This window comes from Canis lupus, chromosome 6 (assembly GCF_011100685.1).
Source record: "Canis lupus familiaris isolate Mischka breed German Shepherd chromosome 6, alternate assembly UU_Cfam_GSD_1.0, whole genome shotgun sequence".
In the NCBI taxonomy this organism is placed as follows: Eukaryota; Metazoa; Chordata; class Mammalia; order Carnivora; family Canidae; genus Canis; species Canis lupus.
The window spans coordinates 4,620,410-4,644,945 of NC_049227.1; the positions used below are offsets into that span (position 1 = coordinate 4,620,410).

General features: G+C 44.0%; 1 long non-coding RNA gene across 2 annotated transcripts in view; it reads right to left on the reverse strand.

Moving 5' to 3' along the window:
- The window catches only part of LOC111096187, a 59,631-nt gene that overhangs the window by 20,974 nt on the left and 14,121 nt on the right, over positions 1 to 24,536 (reverse strand). For both annotated transcript variants that reach the window (XR_005360312.1, XR_005360313.1), the window contains one exon: positions 23,588 to 23,716. This is a non-coding gene — a long non-coding RNA (uncharacterized LOC111096187). The remainder of the gene's footprint in view (positions 1 to 23,587; positions 23,717 to 24,536) is intronic.

A 24,536-nucleotide genomic window follows, 5' to 3' on the forward strand; every position in this document is an offset into this window, starting at 1 on the left:
GAACCACTTTTGTCCCAGTGAAATGTAGCAGGGAATATCTGGGTGGCACTTCCTGCTTCCAATTCCACTATCTTTCCTAGGAGAGACAGAATCATGTATACAGGAAGAAAATCACTTACAAATGGATCATCGGGTATGTTCATGAGCAATGCCCTTCCCACCTTCCCCTCTGTGTCTCTGGACTCACGTGCTCCAGCCATAGGAGAAACTGGACCATATTCTGGGCTTTGATGCACACCCCTCAGAAAGACAGCCCCCAACTTTGAAAATATTGTCTTCAGCTTGCCCTGTGATTGAGCCATCAGCAAGCCAGTCCACCAAGCTGTGAAGTCAGATGCTCCTGGCTGATAGGATTCATGATAAGAGTGGATTGCATAGGCATCAGCTCATTGCCTTTCTTCTCTGCCTGGGGAGTACGTTCTTTGGCCAGAAGCAATGTTGTGTGAGACAGTGAATAACGTATTCAGTAACTTGACAGATGACGGTGCTGGCGGAGGCCTGACAGGCCAGGAGGGAGAAGCAAAAAAACCCAGAATGGAGGTCTGTTCCAACAGGACAAATTACAGAGGCCCCTGTGACAGGAGTGGCTTAGTGTAATTAACCTGCCACCAGGCAGCTGGATGACCTCCTGGAGGGATTTTATCATAGTGCTACTCCCTCATGTCCACAGTTTGTTACTGATGTCAGCATACTGGTCATTCTAGAGTGACAGCAGGTGACAGGAGGTCCTTGGTGAGAGGAAGTCCATATTGTTGAGCTTTTTCCTACCCTTTATCCTTAGTCCCACAGCTGCCATTTTGGTCACTAGGTTCTCTCATTGGTACTTGGGTATTTGCAGAGGAAGGTGATTGGTATTGAAGGAAGAGTCCATCTGTCCATCCTCAGTGGGGAAGGGGGTAGTTTTTGGTGAGCATTTACACTGGATACAAATATTCTAATACTCTGGCCCATGTAAAAGTTCCATCTCACATATTTCTTCCCCCAGCTGCCTGGTCATCAGTATCCTGGTCTTGCTCCTTCTGAGTCCCTGTCAATTGTAACTACCCTCGCTTCCCGTCCTACATTTCTTTGTGTCCATTGTAGTGTCTGTCTTAGCAACCAGTCTGATTGATCCACAGAGATTGTGTGATTCTAGATGATTATGGGCATTAATGTAATTAGCAGCTTTACTATTATTTCTTATAATTCGGAGGAAGGGGAACTCCAGGAAATGACAGGAATATTGAAGAGTGAGGAACAAGGAAACTCAAGGGTGTAGGTAGCATGGATTTTGACAGTCCCACCAGAACACTGCTACTGGAATAACCAAGCATGTATCACCTTCATCCTCATTGTCACTGCTCAAGATTCACACCCTGTTGCAGAGGGTCTGATTGATCCTACTCAGGTGCCACATCTCTGCTTCTTGGCTTATCCAGTCTGTATCTCGTGGGAGGGAATCAGTTTCCCAAAAGGAAATCTGGATGCCAGTATCAAAGGCAAAATGGACATTACACAGCCACAAACTCTACAAGTGTCCGCTACACTGGACTCCTTGGTCTAAGATCTTCAAGAGGTTCAGAGGTCTTATAAGGGGATGGTTGTGGTGGTTGGATGGGAATTAAGTGACCAGGACCCACAGATTTATTTAGAGAGTCCATTCATAATAAATGCTAGATCCCTCTTACCACCGACCTCTCTCTTTCCCCCATTCATCAAACAGTGCACAGTATAAATGATGCTCTTACTGTTTGACAGGTGATCACCAGTCACATTCATTTCAGAGGTGACCTTTGCCCGAGTGATCTGTGCTCTATCTTTTTATGATGCTCCCTGAACTCACACCTGCACATCAGAACACAGAGCCTGGTTGTGGCTGTAGTTGCCCCAGCCTGCTGGCCCCAGCCTCTGACCCTGGGCTTTCCAGACATAGGATCCTATAAAAGACTGCCACAAAGGAAAAAGAAAAAGCAGTTCATAAGCACCTGTGCTCAACCTCCTGACAGATTTTCATTAGGTCTTTATGAAGCTTGGGCCAGCAGTCCCTGAGGATCTTTTGAATTTCCACAAGATCTGGCTCAGCTAGCTACTTTGCCCCGAGGACCCCCCAGAAGAGGTGAGCCATTCCTGAGTTCAGGTGTCAGATCCAGAATGAAGGCTTGGGCTGTGGACAAGGAAGGAGAGTGAAAGAACTGCAGGGATGTTCTAGAGCACTGGATCTGTAAGACATTCTCCCTGCATGATTCTCTGCTAAACCCCCGCCTCCTGTGAGAGGTCCCAGAGAGGGAACCTAGGCTGTGATGGCAGGGAGGGTTGACTCCGGCTCCAGCTCCGGTTGACAGCTTGCTGCTAGCTCTGTCGCTTGCTTATTTCCCCTCGGAGACTGGGTTTCCTCTTCTGGGGAGCGTGGTAAAGAGCAGTGTCTGCATAAGCATAGTGTGCACACGTGTGCATATGTATCATTCACGTAAGTGGTTAGGCATGCAGCATTGCATTTTATCTACATTATTTTATTTAATAGCCATATCTTGTCCTTGGGCTTAAATACTATCAAATGTATTGTATCGATGAGAAAACTGGATGATAGAAGGAATGAATTAACAGACGGTTTGGCTGGCCTCAGAATCCTGTCTGTCTGACTCCAACACATGTGCGCGCACAGCCGTACTGTGCTGCCCCTGTGCCTACGTGATGAATGCCTCATCTGGGGCAGAGTGGCCACTCCATAATCATTGCTGCTCTATTTGAACATATGCTTAGTTTCCATGCAGAGGAGTCTAGCCGGCTCCATGCACGTGGGCCTAGCTGCCATGAGCAATATCTCGCAGTGCTTGTCACCGACAGCATTTTCATATGCTAATAAGAATTAATAATTCATGCTCAGTAATCTGCCTGGTGTTTTTCCCATCCTTCTTTCTTGCTGGAGGCCCAAGCAGACCAGACATGATGCTTTCCTGGAAGGAGGCTGTCTGCAGAGCCATCTCCATGGAGGGCAAGGTGGGTCTGAGTCTCTTCTGCTAAAAGTGGGGGAATGACCAAGGGGGGATTCGAGGCAATGCCAGCCCCTCCTTTAGCAACCCCTTTATACTCGGTGCTGGGAGCCAGGGGAGCTGCAAGGAGCAGCCTCTGCCTGCACTGAGAATGTTCTGTGCTTCTGACATTGCTGTATCTGACTCTTTGCAGAGATTGTTTTAAATGAGGTGCCCTGTGATTTTCTGGACTTGGTGGAGCCTGAGAAACCCTACCTGGAAAGCAGACCTAGCAGGCCACAAGGGCTTTTCCTAGTTAGGCTAATGTCTGTGTCACCCTTGAGCTTGGATGAATTTTCCAAGCCACTAATTTGTACTTTGCCAGGAGACAAGAGTGATGAGTGGTATTATTTTAGGCTTTCTAAATTGGAGCACTGCTTTTGGGTACTAGATGTTCTCAATTTTGTATTTCCTTCAACTCAGAGAGCTGGCAGTTTTTGTTGTGTTATTTAAAAGGGCAATTGAGTTGTTCAGAGAAGTATTTCTGGCTCCTTTCCTCCATGTGCTAAATGATAACTTTGGGTTCTGCAATTGAATTCAACAAATATTTATCATGTGCTTATCGGATGTCAGGCTCCAGGCTAAGTGCTGCAGAGGGCATGAAGATTGATGATTCACGTGTTCATTCAGGTATTTATCTAGTCATTCTTACAATAACATCTTTGAGCACCTGCTATTGACCAGTTACTGGTAGGTGCTGAGCTGGAACTTTATGTCAATTAAGACTCTAGTCTTCTCCCAGTAACAGAAAACCAAACAAAATTGCCTTGAATAAAGAAGGATTTTCTTTCTCTTTTATATCAAGAAGGCTGGTATCAGATAATTATTGGTATCAGTGAATAGGCTGTATGATGTTTGGGATGACAGTTCTGATATCTGAGCCCCTTCCTCATGATCTCAAGGTGGCTGCTGCAGCTCCAACCATAGCTTCCATTTCAAGGCAGGAAAAAAGAAAGGCTAACTCAGCCGTAATGATATTTTCATTGAGAAAGCCTAAAACTTCTCCACATCACTTTCTCTCAGCCAATGCCCCCTTTGTATCTCATTGGTCAAGACAAAATTACTCACTGGTCCGTTCCTAGGTGCAAGGGAACCTGGGCAGGGGACAGAGCTGTCATGATTGGCTTTGTCGTATTAAGCTGGCAAGTTTCCTCTTGGGCTTCTGTTAAGTAGGGAAGAAAGAGGGATGGTATTGGATACATAGTAGCAAGAGTACCAAGTGAAAGAGTCCTTTTCCTTGCCTTCAGGGAACTTACCATCTAGAAGCAGAGGCAAAGGGAAGGCGGGCGTGGAAGGGTATTACTGGAGGGAGAGACCACAGTTTCAAAGCCCTTCACGCACAGAAGTTTGTTTGATTCTCAATAAAAACCTGGGATAGGCTGAACAGAAATGAACAGCCTCATTTTATAGATGTCTCTACCTATGGAGCAGAAAGTCTAAATAAATGATGGTATTCCAGGGACCACATGGACAAGGTACAGTCATCCAGAGAACAAAATCTAGGTCTGCTGACTCTTATGCGCATCCTCATCCTGTTCTTAAGCATCTAGAATCTGACCTACCTACCACCTACCCACCGTTCCACTCACCCACCCACCCGCCTACCTTCCCACCCCTCACATATGCACAAGGTCAGAAGCTACCACTGGCGTCAAGTAGGCATGCAACCAACATGAAAGCAAATGGGGGCTGAATGAATGATTAATGAATCCTAAAAGCCAGATATTTTGAAAAGGATACAAACTCTACAGCCATACACTAGATGTAATAGCATCTTCTTTATGTCTTCATACTCGCTTGGATGTCCTGCACAAACCCCAGGTTGCTGGCTCTGCTGCCAGCAGGCATCTTCTGCATAGAGGAAGTGCCAGGCTCCTGACCTTCCATGCTGTTTACCTTTCAGAAATGAAAGGTCTCAAACTGACTTGCCCAGAAAGCCAGCCAGAGGGGCAAACCCGTACCTAAATGACCTTCAACAGCAGATCCACCTTACACTGTGCAGGCAGCACAGGGAAGCCCCTGAGTTTCATTCTCTTGGGTGCCTCTGACCCACTCTTCCTCCTCCACAACACACCTGAACTACATGAGAGCAAAGACTGCAGGTATGGAAGTCCGAGTTTAGCCCTTTCCCTCTCATGCCTCATGGAAGTTTCACAGTTTACCCTATGAATGCCCTTATTGCCATACAACAGATGAGGAGGGCCTTGAAGCTCAGAAAAGGTGAGCAACTCCCCAGGGTCACTCAGTTAATATGAGTGGGACAGAGTTGCAATTTCGGTGCAAGCTTGTCAGAGCCCAAACCCTTGCTCTTAAGCACTGGACAAACTTGTCTCTGTACAAATCTCTGCTGTGGTCCTTGCTAGAGCTTCAGTGCTGTGAGGTGGACCTTTCTATGATGGGGGAAATATTCTAAGCCTGTGCTATCCAATGCAGTAACCGCCAGCCACTTGAAATGCAGCTAAAGAAGCTGAGGAACTGGATTTTTAGCTTCATTAAATTATAATTAGTTTAGGGGACCTGGGTGGTGCAGTTTGTTAAGCATCTGCCTTTGGCTCAGGTCATGATCCCAGAGTCCTGGGATGGAGCCCCAGATCGGGCTTCTTGCTCAGTGGGGAGCCTGCTTCTCCCTCTCCCTCTGCCTGCCTTCACCTCACTTGTGCTTTCTCTCTCTCTCTCTCTCTCTCTAATAAATAAATAAAAATCTCTAAAAAAAATTTTTTAAGCCATAAGGAGCCAGTGGCTACTATATTGAACAACACAGCTCTAGAACATTGGTAACAGCTGGGGAAACTGAGGCCAGATAACATGACTGATTCCCCTAATGTGGTAGACCCTAGGGGCTCCTGGTTCACACACAAAAGAGTAAGTACCAAGGAATGAAAATTCCATGGGAATGTTCCATCCCAATCTGACCACTCAGAAATCTGAAAATTTTAGTTTTTGGTTTGTTGGTGTTGGTTGGGGAAAGTCCAAAACTGCTCTAAGTGTTTTAGGCAGGATGGCATTCAACTCGGCAAACTCATCAGAACCCTGCCCACCCCCAGCCCCGCCAGTAGAAATGTCAATAAATTTGATATTCATACTTTGACTCCAACTTTCCTACACAGGAGAAAGGCAAGCAAGCAAAGTTCCTGGGGTGGGGTGGTTAATGGCAAGGTCAACTGTGTGGAGTTACCCTTTTCCAACATGTCACATTATAGGGAAGCAGTAAATGTTCATTCAATTAATGACTATTTAGCAAGAAGACAACAGAGTTTAAGAATAGGGAGGAGAAGTAGAGGGTGGCCGGTACCACTTAGAAGAGTCATTTTTGACAAACAACAGGGCCTCTTTGGTGGTGGTGTAGGTGAGTGGACAAGTAGGGAGAATTGGGGGCCATCAGGCCAGCATGTCTAACATCTCAGGGTTGTGTGGGAAGAGCTGAAGGTGCAGAAATGCCAGACACTGGGGAGGAGGCTACAGTCATTTCCCCAACCTTATCTTCTAAGCTTTAGAATTAAAACAAGCTACCTACACCCTCTCCTATCTCAGACATTTTAGCTCCTTTCTCCTGTGTGAATTCCTTTTAGACTCTGGGCTGACTCCCTGGAAACCCAAGCCTGGCATAGCCATGGAGGAGAATAGAAAGTGTCTTCTATAGTCCTCCTGCCAGGAAGCAAGACACTAATCTTATGGAATCAGGGTTCTATCCTTATGATTATTTAACCTTAACTACTTCCTTGAAAGCCCTATCTCCGAAGAACAGCCTCACTGGGAGCTTCAGCAGATGAATTTAGGAGGATAGAAAACATTCAAGACACTAACAATAGGTTTCTCATTCATTCTAGGATGGGAAGAGCCCAAAGTCTCATTCACCATGTCTCCCATGAAAGATTATAAGAGTCCCATAAAGGAGCAGACCAGACGGCAAAGAGGAGGTGTTGATGCCCATCCACGAAAATGGTCTTCCCCCCACTTCAAGAGCACATCTACTTACACAAGCATGGAGCCCATTTCGCAGGAGGCGCTCGTAAATGTTTATTAAATGAATATGTGGTATTCAGCTTGTAGCATTGCTCAGATGGTTAAGAGTCAAATGGGTGGTAAGTTTATTAAACTCAGAGCTTTTTAGTGATGTGACCCCAGAGCCTATACAGAATTGAGAGTCAGCAAAGAAGTGTTTGAGATCATGCACTTTACAAAGATTTATCCAGGGGAGACCGTCTCCACACCCACCTGCACTTTGTACATTTGAAAAGGGGACTACCATTTTCTGACTAATCTAGGAAAGATGTGCAAGCCAGGGTTGTTGCACCCAGCACATGTTCATTTCATTATTGTATCCATGATTGAGAAAATGATCCCCTATCATTGTGAACATCAGATAAAATATAAAATACACAAACTATTCTTTTTTAGCCTCAAAATCGGACTTCATTAAATCCCCTCCCCAGATTATTAAAGACTAATTGCAGATTGAGGATTGACGTGATGGTGGGGAGAGAGGGAATATGGGATCATATGGAAGGATGCAGCTGTCAGAAGCACCAGTGAGGTCATTATAGGAAACTTTGTACTCAGCCACTATTCCACCATTTGCTATTTTCATGACCCTGGTCAAGGAATTGAACTTCTATGAGACTCATTTATAAAAGCTAATATTGTCTTCCTCACTGGGTTGTGGTAATGATAGAATCAGGTCACTTTTCTACCGTGCTTAGCATCATGCCCAGGACCTAATAAGCAACATTCTGATGTCAGCCCTACCTGAATATGTAATAACACAAATCATCCAACATGCTTTTCAGAACACGACCATCAAGGTGAAAAAACTGAAATCATGAGAGAGGAATTTGCATCTTGGGTGATCAGTGGGAACCTTTGTCCCCAAATGTATTATTTTCAAATAAATCAGTAAGTTCCAGTCTTTCTAAGCAATATGGTTGGGATTTTGGGCAAAGACACAGAAAGCACTCAAGATGTTATCATCAGGAAGGAATTGAATGTAGAGAATTAGGTGCTAAACGATAAAACCCCAGTCCCTCCTCCCTTCTGTGTTCTTTATTCTCATGTTACTACTACCAGGCCATTCTCTGAAACAGCAGCTAAGTATCTTTTAATTTACTCCAACTTTGACACTATCTACCTGCAGATAGCATCAGATCCCTCAAGTTAAGGGCTCAGTCCTATAAGACCAGCCTCCTTCTCTGAAGTCAATTGCACACCCAGGTTGTCTCCTGGCTGATGGCCTATAGGTCACAAGTTTCCATGAGCCTCCTTCTCAGATTTGATTTATTTGCTAGAGTGGTTCATGGAACTCACAAGAACAGTAGCTTATTTTTACCAGTTTAGAATGTGATAAAGGACACAGAAGAACAACCAAATGAGGAGATACACAGGACAAGCTCTGGGAGAGTCCTGAGCACAGGAGGTTCTGTCCTGTGGAAACAGGGTATGTCACTCTCCCAGTGTAGATGTGGTCAGTGACCTGAAAGCTCTCTGAACCCAGTACTATTAGAATTTTCATGGAGCCTTTTTCACACAGGCATGATCAATTATCAATTATTAATTCCATTTCCAGCCCCTCTCCCCTCTCTCTGGAGAATGGAAGGTGGGATTGAAAATTTCAAGCTTCTAATCCTGAGTTAGTCTTTCTGGTGACCAGCCCCTAACCCAGAGCTCACCCAGACTCACCTCAATAGAATAAAAGATAGTCCTAGTGTTCTTATCTCTTATGAACTGACAAAGGTTTCAGGAACTCTGTGTCAAGGACAAAGATGAAATATATATTTTATTATGTATCGTAATATCGCAGTTGCCCCACAAAACTTTTGGCAAAGCGGTGGGTGGGAGTACAAACAGGGGAATCATCAATGGTGCCAATCACCCAGATATCAGGCATTAGAGAAACTATAAGAAACTGCCACTCAGAGCAGGCAATTCACAGGAAAATGGAAAACCTCATAAAACAGCACACAGCCTTCTGCTGAAACCCACACCCTGCCCACCTATGTCTGAGGATTATAACTGTTCCTGTTTTTCTCCCACCTTCCATATCCATTGTTGGCAGAATCTCAATAATAATTCAACTAACAAGGGAGCCTTAAGAATACAGTTCTTGGGCTCCTTGCAGCCAATGTATGGGGAGAGCTTAAAAGCAGAAGATGCTACTGAGTACCAAGAGAAGATGCTACTGAGTACCAAGAGTTACCCTCGGTAATCACGGATTCTGCATTTGCAAATTCACCCACTCCCTCAAAATTTATTTGTGAATTTTCAAAGTACAATATTCAAAGTGCTTTCATGGTCATTTGCAGATATGCACAGAGCAGCCAAAAAGGTGATTCATCCCAATATACACATTTCCAGCCAAGGTTGAACGAGGGGATGCTCTGTTTTCTTGTGTCAGATCACACACAATAAATGAGCATCTTTTTCATAATCTATTCAATGCCATTTTCTTTACAGTTTTGAGCTTTTGGGGGTGGTGGTGGTTAATTATGTTATATAAAATGGCCCCCAAGCACAGTGCTGAGGTGAGACAGTCATGATGTGTTAAACGCACTTGGTGAAGGCCCAAGTTACGGCGCTGTCTGAAGGTCATGAATCCACAGTATGTATTAACTAAGGTGTGTTTAAACAGAAGCACATATAAAACAAAGTTATGCATTGATCAGCTGATGGACATGTTGTATCCAGAAGCTCATAGGAACCTAGCTCTGTATGTACCCTAGGAGCAGTGATTCAGGACTTGCTAATTCAGCATTCACGGACACTTGTAGCATGTCACTGCTTCGAATAGTGAGATTTAACTGTAATATTTAGTGCACGATCAGAGATGCTACAAACGCACCCGGGATACATTTCTGGGTGTGTGGTCCTCTGTGGTGGTGAGGACAAGAGGCTCATTTGTTGATATCGCAGGATCTCTTTGTGAGGATGTGCAGTTAAAAAGATAAGTGGTTGAGCATGCTTTGACATACTCAAGATCACCACAAAGTTGCATGCAGGAGCTGACTTTGTGCATCTTCTTTTGTAGATTGTGTGTGTGTGTGTGTGTGTGTGTGTGTGTGTGTGTGACGATTTATAAGATAAGTAACCTCTGTCCCGAACCTCCAATGTTCTTCGAACTTTAAAAGGAGAAAGATATAAGAATTCATGCTGTTACCTTGAGGAAGGAAGGGAAATATGGGGGTTTAGCCTACTGTCTTCAGGCAGTACCTTTGCTCTTGTTTTACATATAAAACACCTCTGAAGCCTGCAAAGGTTAAGAGGTTAGCCTGAGGCTACTGGGAGGTCAAAAAACCTGCCTTCTACTCCACTGTCTCTCCTTTTTGCTTGGCTGCTTTAAAATACAATTCAATTGCTTATAAAATGAGGAATTTGAACTAGCTGATCTCTGAGGTCCCTCGCAAATCTAAAATTCTATGACTTTGTGACTCTCATTCATTGAAGGCTTAAGACTGTTGAGCACCGAGCTGGTGGCTGGAGATGAGCTGGCGAGAAAAGATATAAAAAGCTGAATATTCCACAGAGAGTTTATGTGTTTGTGCACGCAGGTCACCGGGACATGAAAATTTAAATAATGATGCATATACTGCTTGTGCCTTTGATCAAATGACTCCTCCTTCACGAAGCCTGCCTTGATTTCTACCCTCTTCTCTGTGGGATATTATTTTATGATCCTGACTGCCGTGGCTCTACCTGGATATCTCATTAGTGCTAATGACTCATATTTATTGATTGCATATTAACAGTCATTGCATTTTACAGAGAGTTTACAGAAGTTAATCCTCACAGCAGCCCTGGGAGAGAGATGTTTACTGGCTTCATTTTACACAAGAGGACACTATCTTTCCTCCTCTGACTGGTTCTCTTGTTAGCATTCCAGCTCCTGCCCACTCTCCTTCCTGAGACACTATCTTCCCTTGGGTTTTTATCACCCACCACCTGCTGGTCCCTGTACTCTCTGACCACTACTTTTCCATTTTTAGAATGTAGAAAGCTTATTTTGATCATCTTTGTTAAGGTACAGTTAACATAACTATCTGTTGATGTTTAAAATACACCCCTGTTGGGGCCCCTGGCGGGGCTCAGTCGGTTAAGCGTCTGCCTTGGGCTCAGGTCATGATCTTGGGGTCCTGATGGGGGGTCCTTGAACCCCATTTTGGGTTCCCTGCTCAGTGGGAAATCGGCTTCTCCTTCTCCCTCTGCCCCTCCCTCCCCTGCTCATGTTCATGCTCTCTCTCTTTCAAATAAATAAATAAAATATTTAAAACAGCAAAGTACACAATATTACGTTTTGACATATGAATATGCTTGGGTAAACCATCACCTCAATCAAGACAATGAATAGACCCATCATTGCCAAGAGTTTTTTTTATTGGGTGTGTCTGTGTGTATCCCATCATATTCTCCAGCTATCCACCCTCACCCCGGGACAATCACGGATCTGCTTTCCTTCACTGAGTTAAGGCAATACTTTGCATTTTCTAGAATTTTATCTAAATGGAATTTTATACAATACACACTTGCTTTTGTCGGACTTCTTTGATCAGTAGAACTATTTTGAGATCCATTTCTGTTGTGCTTCTATCAGTGGTTAACCCCTGTATGTTGCTAATTAGAATTCTGTTGTATGGATGGATGGATGACAATTTGCTTGTCCCTTCGCCCGTTCATGGACATTTGGATTGTCTCTTGTTTTGGGCTATTGCAAACAAAGCTGCCACACAAAAAAACGTTTTTGTGTGGACTTTTTAAAAGATCTTTCAAGTAAATACCTAGGAAACGGCATGACTAGAACATATGGTACATGTTTGATTTTTAATGAAACTATCAAACTGTCTTTACCACTGCTTCCGCCTTTTTACCTTCCATGGGCAAGGTGTGAAGAAAGTTCTGGGTCCACCATAGCCTTGCCAACACCAGTGTAGTCAGCCTTTTTAATTTTAGCTGCTTTATTAGGTGTGTAGTAGTATCACATTGTGGTTTTAATTTCCATTCCCTGATGACTAGTATGTTGAGCATATTTTCACATGCTTATTGCCAGCCTTACATAGTCTTTGATGAAGTGTCTGTTCAGAACTTTTGCCAATTTTTTGTTTGTTTTCTTTTAATTGAATGTCGAGAGTTCTTCCCATATTCTGGATGCAAGCACTTTATCGCATCTATGTTTGGCAAATATTTTCTCCCAGTCTGTGCCTTTTCTTAATAGCGTCTTTTGAAGAACAGAACTTTTTAATTTTGATCAAAGCCAGTGTATTAATTTGTTCTTTTATAGGTGGCATTTTTGGTATCATATCTAAGAAGTCTTTGGGTACTCAAGTTCACAATGAATTTCTTTGATGTTTTCATTTATATCTTATACAGTTTTAGGTATGATGTTCAGTTGTATGATCCATCTCAAGTTATTTTTTCTGTATGCTGAAAAGGATGCCAAGATGTGTGTGTGTGTGTGTGTGTGTGTGTGTGTGTGGTTATCCACTTGTTCCAATATCATCTGTTGAAGACTATCATTTTCCCACTGAATTGCTTTGCACCTTTGTTGAAAATCACTTTTCCATATAAATGTGGGCCTATTACCAGACTCTTGTGTCCCATTGATCTGGTCACCTATTTTGACATGAATGCCGTAAGACCTTGATTACCGTAGCTTTAAAAGACATATTGAAATCAAGTAATGGTTTCTAGTTCCTTTTCAGACTTTTTTTTTTTTGCCATTTTGGGTGCTTTTGCTTTTCCATATGAATTTTAGAATCAGTTTGTCAATTTCTACAAGCGGCTCACCGAGTTTTCAGTTGGGATTGCATTGAATGCATAGATCAGTTTGGGAAGAATGGACATCTTAGCAATATTGAATCTTCTGACCCACCAACACAGTAGTTTCTCCATGTATTCAATTCTTCTTTGACCTTTCTCAGTGTTCTGTTCTCTTTGGTATGTGGATCTTTTCTATTCTCATATGTTCTTTAAGCATTTAATATTTTTTCATGCTTAGTAAAAGATGTTTTATACTTATTTTTTAAAGATTTTATTATTTATTTATTTATGAGAGACCCAGAGAGAGAGGCAGAGACACAGGCAGAGGGAGAAGCAGGCTCCCTGCAGGGAGCTCGATGTGGAACTCAATCCCAGGACCCCAGGATCACAACCTGAGCTGAAGGCAGACGCTCAACTGCTGAGACACCCCAGGCATCCCTGTAAAAGATGTTTTAATTTCAGGTGTTCATTATTCACTTATAGTACATAGAATTATGATGACTTTTGTATATTGATCTTGTATCCTGCAACCGTACTAATCTTGCTTATTAGGTTTTTAGAGATTTTTATCCTCTTCTCTGCATCATTTATCTTAGGAGAGGGAAAGCTTTTCCTCTACCTCCTTAGGCTCTGTAACTGGGGCCAGTGAATTAAAAAAAAAAGTGATAAAAGAATATTAATGGGGAAAAAGGAAAACAAATTTCCTTAATGTTCTTTAGTTTTATATGCAAGGAAAATACACAGACGTGAAAACCCAAAGAAGTAGGTGGACTTTGAAGCTTTCATACAATTTTAACAAAGTGTGGTAAGAAGTGACTAGACAAAGGAAAGGGGAGCTTGGGTTTCTAGGAGCTGTAAATTGTGGGAAATCAACTATATGGAGAAACAAGGAAGATAAAGGTTATTTTAGTTAGGCTTGTTTGTGCAGATTCATCTCAATGCCAATTTCCTGTCTTCTTCATGGCCATAAAAATCCCCTGGAGAGGGAATTTATAGCAGCCTCATTTTTCAGAAGTTTCTGGTTTTAGTCGAGTAAAGGAAGTTCCAAGAAGGCTCCTTTCCGCAGACAGTGTCTGTTGGTTCTCATTTGCCTTCAGCTCAAAATAACCTGTATACCAAAGTGGTATACTTTGGGGTGGCATATTCTGATCCCCTTCACTATCATGTCGTCTGTATTAAGAGTAGTTTCACTTCATTTTTTCAATCTTTCTTTACTTTCTCTCTTTCTCTCTCTTTGTCTCTGTCTCTATCTCCTTCCTCCCTTCCTTCCTTCCTTCCTTCCTTCCTTCCTTCCTTCCTTCCTTCCTTCTTTCCTTCTTTCCTTCCTCTTTCCCTGATTGCACTGTTACAATCTCTGGTGAGAATCCATCTCTTTCCTGTCCCTGACAGGGAAAGCATTCACCCTTCCACCACTAAGAATTAAGGTGGCTACAGGTTTTGCTTAAATGTTCTTGTCAAGTTGAGGAAGTTTTCCTCTATTCTTAGGTTCTTGAGAGTTTGTATCTGCAGTGGATGTTGGGTTTTGTTGAATGCCTTTTCTGCATTCAGAATGCAGAAAAGGGATGTTTGTTAATGTGGTAAAACACATTGATTGATTTGCTAATGTTAAGGCCCAGGAAAGACTTCCTTTGGGAGTCTTTTCCTGTTACCAAGACAAGGCATCATCTCTTCCCCTCCATTTCCTGAGGAGGGAGGAGGAATTTGAACCAGAGCAAGTGTGGGTGGGAGGAAGAAAAATTTTCAGTCTGAAAGGTGAAAACCAAGCCACCAGTCAGTCCTGGGATGCTGTCTGCACTGAGCCAGTTCAAAGTTGTTTAATGGAGTTCAGAGGGTAGGGACTTCTCTGAGAAGAATTAGAAGAAGCACCTAAGAGATTGACAGAGCTGGGGTTCCAGGCACCTTCGTGTCAATTTTCTTTTCTTTAAGATTTTATTTATTTATTCATGAGAGACACAGAGAGAGGCAGAGACATAGGCAGAAGGAGAAGCAGGCTCCGTGCAGGGAACCTGATGCAGGACTTGATCCTAGGACCCGGGGATCACAACCTAAGCCAAAGGCAGGTGCTCAACCACTGAGCCACCCAGGCGCCCCCCACCCAAAATAAATTTTTAAAATATGAATGACTAAATATGTTCAAGTGTGGTGTCACTTTTCACAAGTCATTGTCATTTCACTTATCTATGGAAGGGAAAATGTAGCTAAAAATTGAGAACTTCCTTATTATTACTATAGGATTCTATTGGCCCTTGGCACGTGACACATCACCTCCTTTTAGCTCTTCTTTCAAACTGCTACCTGAGTGATTAGCTTAAATATCCAAATATGGGCATATCTATAACCCAACTGCATATAGCTTGACTATAAAGTATTTTATTAGCATGATTACAAGACCTCTTCATTCTCTCCCCGACCTACCTGTCCAACCCTTCTTCCACTGCCTTCCAGGCACACCCAATGCAACAGAAGTGCTAGTGTTTGAGATATTCAAGAAGTAACACACTTTCTCTCTTAAGCCTCATTATCTTTGTCTGAAATGCCTTTCCCCAATTTTCAATCTGTTTCTGTCTCTTCCCTTTTATAGTCTCAGGTTTAGAGTAATGTTAATCTCAGCTTTAGTTCATTGCATACTATCATCTGTGCAAGGGCTTGCCTCTAACTCCCCAGAACCGCAAATAATGCCACAATGGACTTGTATGAAAATCTCCGTGGGAGATAGATGCCCAGAAATGGAATTGCTGGCCAGAGAGCATTCAAGTTCCTAATTTCACTAAATATTGAGAGTTTATTCTACAGAATGGCCACGCCAGCATCTATATCCTCTGTAACTCAGAAACGTTTGGCATCCAGGTTTTCCACATTCAGGATAGCTTTTAATGCATCACATGCAACACTTAACATTATATTGTAAAATAGATTTTGTGTGAGATGGTTGTGCCCACCTGTAGGCTATTGGAAGTGCTCTGAGCACATTTAAGCTTGGCTAGGCTAAGCTACAATGTTTGGTAGGTTAGGTGTATTACATGCATTTTCGACTTATGATATTTTCAACCTACCATGGGTTTACTAGGATGTAACCCCCTTGTAAATGGAGAAAGATCTGTATATGTATCATAATGCACTGTCAACATTCATTTCCTTTTTAGTCTCTTCTACTAGAAAATGAAACAGAAACAGATAGTAACACTATCTCTTTATCAAAAGACATAACACAGGACTTGGCACAAAGCTAGATCTCAATCATGTTTCATGAAGGAAAGTCAGAATTACATATATTGTCTGTGGGCAACATGATTAAAAATAGCCTTAAGATAAGTCAATCTATAAAATCAGAAAGAATGCCATGTAGAAATATAGATTATCCAACAGCATTACATGCATTGGGAAGAGAGGATAGTTATGTTCAGAGGACAATCCCACGTCTAATTCTTAATGCAAACATCTGTTTCTTTTGATCTACATCTAAACAAGCTGCGGTAAACTCCCGTCTCTAAAACCACATGCATTCACAGTGTTTGTTGACATTGGGCCAAAAGGTATCACACTGAATTCAGATGATTGGAAGGACAGATTTGTTAACTCAGCATCTCAAGACACTGCCAAGTACATTCACATCAATTTGCAAAGCTACCATTCCAGTTAGAGATGTCATCTTAAGGGGATGCATTGGAGCTCCAGAATTGCTTACAACAAAAGGAACACAAAGGTTTAAATGCCACAGGTTGAAAAGTCAAATAGACCTTTGCTGGCAAAGAAGAAACGTGTTTCTATTCCCAATACCCAGTGAATGTGGTCAGGGTTGTCCTTCGCACCACATAAATTAGGATAAAATCGGGCTTCAGAGTTTTATGAGAGAGTTCCTGTGACAGGTGCCATGGTTGGACAGGCCTGCCCAAAGGAAGTACATCCAGTTCTCTCTTTTGCAGCCCTGGAAGCAGGGGTGCTCTAGACTCTGAGCTTGGCCAGGTCTTGCCAGAGTGAGTCTGAGGATTAGCCAGCACACCAAAGGCTGGAATGGGCAGGATGGGGCACTCACACCCCAGCATGGGGTATAAGGAGGCAGCATATGAATGAGCAGGAGATCCACCACTGACTTGGACAGGAATCCTGGAACTTCTGCTGAGGTAATGCTTCTTTAGGCTTGACCATGGGACATGCCAGGAGAGTGGACAAAGAAGAAGAAATAGGGAGGAAAGGGAGTCACGTCTTGGACTAATCCTTAGGAATTAATCAGTCTTTATAATTGATCCCAAACAGGCATGGAGTACCTGTGCCAGGGGTTGGTTTCCAGCTTGTCTGTGGGGGGTGAAAAGGTTGCGATGAGGATAGACACCACATACAGGCTGGCAGGTGCACTTTGGTCCTTGGGCTGAGGGCTGAGTCCAGCTGGGGTGGTGTGGAATTCCAGTTTTCCACACAACATCTCTTAGAAAACAAGGATGATTATAATATGATATCTACTTTCCAGAATGTATAACTGAGATACAGAAAAGATAATTGTTCTTGCCAAACATCATTCATTCATTCATTCATCCAGTGAATATTAAGTAAGGATCTACCACGTGCCAATCCCTTTTCAGCCTTTGGAGTTATGGTAGAGAACCAGAAAGAATGACTGGCTGAATACATGAAGTACACACACCTAGTTATAAGAGATCCCATGTAGTTATGACCATGATAATGTCTCTGAAAGACAAAGAACAACAGCCTGGGTGAGTGTAGAACATGGGACTCCAGCGTGTCTTAGAGAGGCTGGCTGCGGCAGTGAGCTTGTCCTGGAAGAAATGGCCTCCCTGTAGAAGAGACAGTTCAGCTGAGATCCGGTGGGCAGGCATTCTCAAGAAGAAGAGAGGTGGGGAGGTTTTGAAGAGTTTGCAGGCCGTGAGGACAGCACATGCCATGGCCCTAAGGGACAAGACCTCTACACTGAAAGAACAGAAGGCTGGTGTGGCTGACTGCGGATGATGGGAGGTGTCAGCCATACCTCACAAGGCTATGGAAGCTGCACTGAGAATCTTCTTCTGATCCTCCAACCAATGGGGAGCCATTAAAGAGAGTCAGGAAGGGGATACCACTACCTAATTTGTGTTTTTAAAAGCTCTCTCTGGCTGCAGCCTGGAGAATGGATGATGGGGGCTGGAGGAGAGTCCCATGGACCAGTTAGGAAGCCGCTGCAACACTCTAGTTGAGAGATGTTTGTGACTTGGATTAGGGTGAAGACAGGAGAAATGGATCAAGTGAACATCTTCCAGATATATCACTGAACAGATAACATGGGGGAGGCCTTAAGGGACAAATAAAAAGACAAAGGACAAAGGGAAATGGACACCAGGGAAGGTAGGAGCAGGGGTTTAGGCTTCTGCCTACAGAGCGACGCTCAGGAATAAATGGTTGGGAGCAGGATTCAAGGTGATCAGATTTTGACATCTCACGTGACCATCACCTCCCTGTGGTCCAGCTTGTTACTCTTATAGCTGCTGCCATGGAAACTGGTAGACAGGTGCTCTGGGGGCATCAGCAGGAGGGGACCAGCCAGAGAGACAGCCAGAAGCTACCTGGCTACCTGTTCAATGGTAGAAATTCATTTCAAGTCACCTCATAAGGGACCCAACAACGTATCCACTCCCCTCCCCCAGGCCGTTGTGAACAAGGCAATGTTCTTTTGAGGAAAGAACAGGAGAAGCCGAAAAGATTGACAGCCCCCATCCCATCCCAGAAGCAGCATCCACTCCCTCTCCCTATGCTCAGAAGCTTCAATTTATTAAATCAAAAAGTAGAGACATATTTCTCTTGCTCCTATCCCGAGAGCTATAGAAATCATGGTCATCATTACGCTAAGTCAAATCAAGAGTAGCTGTCACAATCTTATTCTTCGAAATGGAACAGAAACATGTACATGCATTTATTTAGGATTCTCATATTTCGGAGATCTTATTTATTTAATTCTTCCAGCAATGCAGTGAGGAATAGCACTTTGCAGACAAGAACACTGGGACTCTAGGAGATTTGTGTCACCTGCCTCCAAGACCCTTAACAAATAAATGGCAGATCCAAGGTTTACAGCTAGCTCTCCCGAATCAAGCAGCTTTAATAGTTGACTGTCTCCTGGACAGAAAGTCACTTTAGCCCCGTGACTCTGTGATTGCAGCATGTGGGGTCCGTGGGTCCTGAGCTGAAGGCCCAGTCGAGGAGCTTTGTGTGTGCCTAGCACCTGTGGCCCTTGGCTCTTAGCCTCTCATTCTGCCAAGGAGAAGATTCTGGAAAGCGTCTTCTGTCTTTTATATTAACTAAAGCTAAAGCCCCTCCTCCTCTTCTGTCTCCCTTACACTAACACACACTGGGAGGAAGACAGGACACAGGTTCTCACTGTGTCTGCTCCTGGGTAGACCGTCATCTGAGCTGTTCATAGATCCTGTCTGACTGGAGCGCTTATGAGCCCAGCAGGGGACAGTGTGTGCTGGCCCGGGCTCAGCGATTCCTTCTCACGGGTCACCCAATGTTTCAGCAGCTCAGGAGTCCCAGAGGGCTCAGATCATCCAGGCTGCTTCCCACACACGGGGCAAATTGCTGGGATCAACACCCACCTGCCCATGAAGGGAAAGAGGAATTGCAAGGTATTGGGGTTAACTTTCTATCATGTGACAGAGGTGAATAAAGACCTTCAGGAACATGCTTAACATTAGTCACAGGCAGTGGCTCCCTGGAAAACAGCGTGGGACTCATTGCTCTTTGCATGCTCACCTCTTGGTCCCGTGGAGCCGTGGCAGCTCCAGAACCGCTGTGCCTGCTCTGGGTCTCTGGGACGTCAGAGCCTGCCTCGCCTTCCCCAGCCCAGCCTGCGTTGTCTGTGGGCCCTGGCCTGCACACTGCATCTCCCAGACTTTATCCGGGTTCAGTCGATGGAGGAATCGGTGGGGAACCAAAGACATAAATTAGCAGAAAGCACAGAACTGTTCTGCCCCCAGCATCCCTCCAGCAGCGTCTCTAGCATCAGCTCTCTCCCCTTCTCTGTCTCTGTCTCTGCCCCTCGTCCCCTCTCTTTCTCACCCTCTGCTGTCTGTCTGCAGATAGCCTAGCTATTTGACCTGCAGGACCACCAACAAAGCACTGCCTCTTAATAAGGCTTACTTTGCTGGTTTTACAAGCAAGCACATTCCTATTTTTGCCGGATACCTTAGAAATCACTGACTGTGTTATTCAACACTCTGTCCCATTTGGGGATGTTGCTGGCCCGTGCTGGCCTTTTTAGTCATACTAATTAATAATGTGTAGTATTTAGGACATTTGGCTGGGACTGCAATGATTTATTTCAGAAACCTGGGACACAGGATATTCCAGCATAACACCTGGCTGAGAAACGACCACAGATTTTGAACCATTGGCTTGTCCTCAGGGCCTTGAAGTTCTTATGGAGTCCAGACTTAACCCCTAAGCACTCTTAGGAAGTGGGGTTTTGTTGTTGTTTGTCTGTCTGTTTTCTTTCTGGGACCCAATACTCGGAGATCTCCGTGTGAGATTATTCTCTGATAATCCTGACTGTGGTGTGAAGTCCACCTTAAACGCAGGTGTACAACAGCCAAGCTATTCATAAAAAAGCCATTTCTTTTTTTGTTTTTAAGCTTTTATTTATTTATCCATGAGAGACACAGAGAGAGGGAGAGGCAGGGATACAGGCCGAGGGAGAAGCAGGCTCCCTGTGGTGAGCGCGATGCGGAACTCGATCCCAGGACCATGGGATCAGAACCTGAGCCAAAGGCAGATTCTCAACCACTGAGCCACCCAGGTGTCCCAAGAAGCTATTTCTAGTGTCAAAAAGAAACAACCGAAAAATCTAAGTGCATTACTCGAACCCTGTAGGGAGAAATATGTAGTATTTATCCTGGAAAAATCTCTGGTATTGAAGAGTGGGATTTTGTAGCCAATGTGGGATTTTGAACACCACGTGATGGCTTGTTGTGCTCCTGTGGGTCAGTGGGCATGCTGGGTGCCTCAGTGTCCCTCGAGGATGGCATACTGGAGGTGGGCAGTGAAAGCAGTAAATACACAGTTGAAATGAATGGCAAATAAGTGCTGCTGAATTGTTAACTCAGGCTGAGCAAGCCAGGGAGGGCTTCACGGAAGAGAGTGACTTGTGAGATAGAGCTGGCTCATGGGGAGTGGGTACTTGGCCATGTTTGTTGACTGAATGCAGGAGCATGTGACAAAGTAGAGGTCCACGGAGGAAACAGCGCATTCAAATGCATCAGGAGAGAACATGTCTTTTCTAAAACTGAGCATCAGTGTGGCCTGCTGTAATTGCTTTCCTGGCTATTTCGGAATTGGAATTTGCAATCCTGGATCTTATGAGCTTCCAAGTAAATAATATGGCAGCTGTGGGGAGAGTGCCTTTCTCGTGACCCGGGTCCCAGACTGCAGACAGCCTCCTGGGGAGTGCATTGAGTGGGAGATGAAGGAAGGTCCTTGTGGGTGAGCCACAGCCAGCTGGCTGCTGTAGTCAGTGCTCAGGACAAAATGGTCAGAACGAGGGGTTCCTTCACCTGGAAACTGCTCTATCACCTGGGCTCTGGGTAGCCCTCATCCCCACCTGCTGTCCTGTAACCCTCTGTTAACACAGAGAACAGGGCCTTCACTGTGCCAGACAGCAGAGAAGCCCCGCTGGTAGGAGCACTTTGCTATTCAGATGAGGAGCATTTTGTTCAATACCCAGGAGGGCCTGTAAATCCATCGTTCACTCATTCAGCAACAGGCTCTTATGGAACATGCACCTGTGCCTTCTGCTGTCTGAAGCCTCTCTACGAACATAAAGCCAGTTTTCTTACAATTATACACTCTGTCCAGGATGGGAGAGCCGAGTCTTCTTGTTATATTCACAATTGAGAATGGGAGCACCAGGGTGGCTCAGTGGTTGAGCGTCTGCCTTTGGCTCAGGTCATGATCCCAGGGTCCTGGGATCAAGTCCCACATCGGGCTCCCTGTGAGGAGCCTCCTTCTCCCTCTTCCTGTGTCTCTGCCAATCTCTCCAGTGTCTTTCAGGAATAAATAAATAAAAAATAATAATTGAGAATGAAGTGTGCTCTCGTGTGTATGTATGCGTGTGTGTAATTTTCTGCTAACAAGGTGGAATGAAAAAAAAAATGGATTTTGATCTATGGCTTTTGAAACCACCCCTGAGCCATGCTATGCCTTCATCTAAATCTGAAGACCCAAGAGATGTCAAAATAATAATAATATGGGCATTTGGGGGGGATACTGATGGAGGAGGAGATGAAAGGTTAGTTTTGAAAATAGGCAGCAGGGGAATTTGACATTTGGCAAATATGGTAGAGTAGCAAGTGTTGCATGTATACACCTTGGTTCTAAGATATATCAACTTTTCTCCAGCAGGGGCCTAGGGGATCAGGAACTAGGGGTTGATTTGAAAATAAAGGTTATGAAAAATGGTAAGGCCCAGGAGACACTTTACACAAATTTCCAAAGCCAAAAGATTGTCAGCTGGGGCTGTGGGGTCAGCACTGGGCTTCCAGGACAAGCTTGCTTATTTTTTTTCCAAGTAAGACTGGGAATTGCCTTTATATTTCCTGAGCTAAAGTGGTTCAAGTCACGGGTGAGATCTCATTTGCCCATCAAGTCCTGGTGGCCAGCTGTGAACATGTGAAAAATAGATTAGAGACAGCTCTGTTGACTGTATTTATGGAGTGCCAAGGAATGGAGTCCAGTTTTCCTGCCAATGAAATCAAAAAGTTCTCCGAGCTCCTCTGGACTGAGTTTCCTTTGGTGTTCCCAAATACATATGTTGAAACCCTAACTCCCATTGTGGTGGTATGTAGTGCTGGGGATTTTGGGGAGTAGTTATGAAATCACAAGGGTAGAGCTGTAATGAGATTCCTAGCCTTACATGAAAAGATCAGAAAGCTTTTCCTCCATCCGTCTATCTCTTCTGTTCTACGATATTTGGAGTGCGTGCCTGCACCAAGGAAAGCAAAAGCCATATGAGGACACAGCGAGAAGGCAGATGTCCGAAAGACAGGAAGAAAGCCCTCACCAGGAAGTAAGTCTGCCAGTACCTTGATCTTGGACTTCTCAGCCTCCAGAACCATGAGAAATAAATGTGTGCTGTTCAAGATAAATGTCTGCCCTGGTTACAGTATTTTTGTTACAGCAGGCTGAGCTAACACACAAGGTGAATGTTTTCAAACGTGCCCTGAACTCAATGTTACCAGCTTACTCTCTTGATTGCCCCTTTCTCTTGTCTTTCCTCGTGGGCAGACTCACCCACTTGCTCATCCTGGAGACCATGGAGTTACATGTGGCCTTTCCTCATCAGACACATTCCATGATCAAGTCCTCAGTGTAGCACATAAGATCCTTCCCCATTTGGCCACAGCCCACTCTTCTAGACTCATCTTTTACCCCTCTTCCCTCTCCCTTCCACATTGTTGGCTATACTTAAAAGGACTACTTCTTTCTCCTCTAGTTACACCTGTTTCCATGTTTCTGATCTGTAGTGCACATTGTTCCCTATGCTTAGAATACTTTCTGCATCCTTCTTGGTTGGAATGCATGACCCACACTGAAGGCCAGGACCAGGGCAAAGCTAGTGAGGCATCTCTGGCTCATCTTCGAGCTATCCACTCTCAGGGTCATGTGTACTTTGTTCTTCTGTTCCTTAGGCTCTCATTTTTATCCCCCTTGTCCCGGCTCTGTCTGCGTCCTCTTTAGGCCAGTACGCTTTGCACACAAGTCTGTTCCAGCATATATTCAATTCAATCCATGGGACATTTATTGAGAATTTACCATGTTGTATGAATAAACAAGTAGCACTTAAGCCATTTTGCACTTACCTCCCACAACAGCTTCTTGAATTGAGTGCTGATCAATATATCATGCCTATGTTGGTGTACATTTATTAATCCACTGGCAGCCGACTTGTTCTTTATATGTGTGACAGTAGATAGTTGTGGAGGAAGATCCTAAAAAACAGTTGTTAGTTTTACAAGTCCCTAAAAACTCATTCTTTCATTACAGATGAAATGTCACATTTAAAGACATGTGAGAGGGGCATGTGGGTGGCTAAACGATTGAACATATGCCTTCAGTTCAGGGCGTGATCCTGGGTTCTGGGATCCAGTCCTGCACTGGGCTCCCTGCAGGGAGCCTGCTTCTCTCTCTGCCTATGTCTCTGCCAATCTCTCTGTGTCTCTCATGAATAAATAAATAAAATCTTAAGAAAAAAAAGACATGTGAGAAAGTCAATTACTTGGAAGGCAATTCACGAAAATTAAGGGATAGTTTCCCTTTCTAATCATACAAATCCCCCAAACATCAGACATTTTAAAAGTACAGAACAGCATAGATTATCCCTTTAGTTTTTAATTTCATAAAAACTTTCATCAATGATAGGCAAGTAGGGATCTACTTGAAATCCACCTAGCTCTAGGTTCAGTATATGTAAACAGCATTTCCATGCTGTGGGAAGAGGAGGTTAATATTCCTATACATAAACCCATAGTCATGGACACTGAGCCAATCATCTGGGGAAAAGGTAAAGAATTCTTCCAAGGGGAGCACCCTAGAGGGAATAGATGATGGTTGAGAGCACACCCTCGGGGGCCTACTAACATGTCATGTGGAAATTCGAGGGCACAACGTTTTCATGAACAATATCCATCAATTGTGAAAAGTTGAAGGCAGCTCTCTATATCATTTCTGGTTTATGAGTTTGCAAGGATTTCTCAGGGTTGAAGAAAATGGGTCAGAAATTAAAAACAAACTCATTTAACAGGCATATCT